We start from the raw sequence: 3,007 nt of genomic DNA on the forward strand, positions 1-3,007 counted from the left end.
TCGAGAGTAACCCATTTGGAACGGGGTAAGTTGCCCGAGAGGGAACTTATTTCCATCTAAAGCTTAGGCTAGTCGATATTATCTTGCAAATTTTCTATTGAAAACATGTGCCCAATGATTTATCTCAACTTGTATTGCGGTCACACCCCAAGAACATTTCCCCATACTTGATTTTCTTGTAAATTTTTGCTATTTTTATTACTTGTGACAAAATCCCAATTGATATTTGACACTTTTGTGTCAGCCCCTTTAATTTACCATGTTGTTATTCATTAATGTCTTTAGCTATGACTAGTTAGAGCTTAATTGTATTTTTCTATCAATTCTAAAAACCACTCCATTGGGACACGACCCCAACCTTTAGTTGGGTTACTATACTATCGATGATCATAGACACTAATACCGTAGGTTAGTGTCGTTGGTCACGATAAGCATCAAAATGGCACCGCTGCCGGGGAGTGGTGTTATTTGAGAATTTCTAGATTAATAGATTTTTTGTTCTTCTTAGTTGTAGTTTACTAACTTAATTTTTAGTTTAGTTTTGTTGATTGTGTAAACATTTCATAAAGCATGAGTGTTAACGGTAGTAACCGGAGCGAGGTGGGCCATCAGGACGACATCGACAACCTCAACGATGTCCAAGAGCCGAACATCAATGATCCACTGCTCAAGGGAGGTGTTAGAGCCATCCGTCTACATCCAGCAGAGGGAAATGCGGTGTTCCACATTACGAGCACCATGTTGCAACTCTTGCAACCAAAGGGACTTTTCAGTGGATTAGCACATGAGGACCCACATGAGCATCTTCGAAACTTCGTAGATGTGTGCGGACCATTCTCATTCAAAAACATCAAGTAGAAGTCGGTTCGATTGAGGCTATTCCCTTTTTCAATGATGGGGGAGGTGTGATTGTGGCTAGCTAAGCTGCCACGTAACTCAATCACTTCATGGGAGGAATTGGTCACCGCATTTAATGTGTGATTTTTCCCTCCCTCCAAGATGATGACTATTCGGGATGGCATCCAAAGCTTCAAGCTTCTGAATGGAGAGCCTTTGCACGAAACTTGGCTCAGGTTTCAGAAATTGGTACTACAATGCCCAACCCATGGTCTACCTGATAATGTGCTCCTTCAATACTTTTACCGGAGTCTTGACTCGGTAAACAAAGGTGTAGTTAACCAACTCTCGGCCAGAGGATTAATGCAACAACCATATGCAGTAGCAGCTCAACTTCTCGATGGCATGACAACCATCAACAGGGCGTGGTACACCCGTGAAGACCAGGTCTCACCAGTCACATTTCAGCTATCCAAGGAGCAGGTTGAGAAAGATAATGAGCGAGACCAAAACATGGCAAAGATCAGCATGACATTTTATCCAAAAAAATTATGTGGGCTGGTACCCGTGGAGCCATGTATGACGAGGAAGTAAATTTTCTAGCTAAGCAGGGAGGGGGATATAGTTCGAACTACCCAAGGCAGGGTGGTAATCAAGGATGGATTAGAGACGAAGGCTGGAAGGATCGAGATCGTGAATGGAGGGACAGTAATCCAAATTGGAAGGATGTTGAGAAGGATGATACGTGCCTCCCCACGACCAGCAGAAGCCCAAGGACTCGGAAGATGGTAGGTTTGAGGATATGCTCTCACATATCCTAAAGAGTGTTGAAGGGTCAGACAAAATGCTAAAAGTCATGAAAGAAGACGTGTCTACCCTCAGCCAGACTATCACCTCTCATTCAGTTTCAATCAAACAGTTAGAGACCCAAATGGGTCATATCTCGTCTAATCTCAATCTAAGACAACAAGGGTGTTTGCCTAGTGATACAATGGCTAACCCCAAGAGTGAAGTCTGAAGGTTAACTTGCGTCGTGTCGCGATGTTAACTAAGGTGCTGTTTGGGAGGTAACCCAAAACCAGTTACTCGTCTTTTGTTATCTTGATAAAATAATAGTGTGCTGTTTGTACAGATTGAGTAAGGAAAGTGCTTGAAAAGATGTATGGAGGCGAGCAATAGTTCAGTTTAGTGGATCGCCGACAGGCACGTCGTACCAGATCCCTCCCACTATTTGTCACAATACGTCTTAAAGGTTGAGTCTGTAAAACTCGGTGGAGTATGAATTTTGTCGGCGCATCGCCAATCCAATTGGCGATCTCTATAAAAACCTCTGATGCACTGCTCACCTGAACTGAAAACTTTGTTATACTCGGTGAGGAAATTAGATATTTGGCATTTCGTTGGGTGATGGAGCGAAATCAACTAACATTGCCGAATGAGCAAAAACTGGACGGTCACAATCCATAGGTTTAAAAGTTCCATTTCATTTAGTTTCTTTCACTTTGTCCCTTTTAGAAACTCACACTCGCACTTTAACAGTTATATTTCTCACATTTTTAGAGTATTTTACGTGTTGAATTGTGCTCGGATTAGGATCACACTGCTGCCTAGCAAACCATTACTATCTAATCCAGCATCAAAGGTTGTTAATCAAATTCCTCAATTATTTGATCAGAATTTTTACTTATTTGCATAATTACTGACAGTAGAAAATCTCTGTTGAGTCTCTGAGTTACTGGGATTGTATATATTATCGATTAAGACTTGATATTTTCTGCATGATTTGAGGGACTACCACTTAACTTTGCTTTGAGTTGAATTGTTAAGCGGTGGGAATAGAAGTTTCTTTGGGTTTTCATTGAAATTGAGTTATATAAGCGTAAGTTGCATTATCTGGGGTTGCGGGGTGAAATTTGAAAGGATGGGTTAAAACTAGACAAGTTGAGATGATCGGCGAGATGAACAAAATCCGCTGAACTGCTCGGCGGTTCGCCTAACGTCCTCATTCCACCTTTAACGGAATACTTTATGTATTGATGGATTTGTGATTTTCGGCGGTCAGTTTAATTCACAAAATGCACTCGGTGACTCGCCGAATGATGCCTTGATCGCCCTTTGTTTGCGCCCTTGTATCAGTTGTACATCACTTTCAACGATTGGCCTACCAAGA

This window comes from Solanum tuberosum, unplaced genomic scaffold (genome assembly GCF_000226075.1).
Source record: "Solanum tuberosum cultivar DM 1-3 516 R44 unplaced genomic scaffold, SolTub_3.0 scf00257, whole genome shotgun sequence".
Classification (NCBI taxonomy): Eukaryota; Viridiplantae; Streptophyta; class Magnoliopsida; order Solanales; family Solanaceae; genus Solanum; species Solanum tuberosum.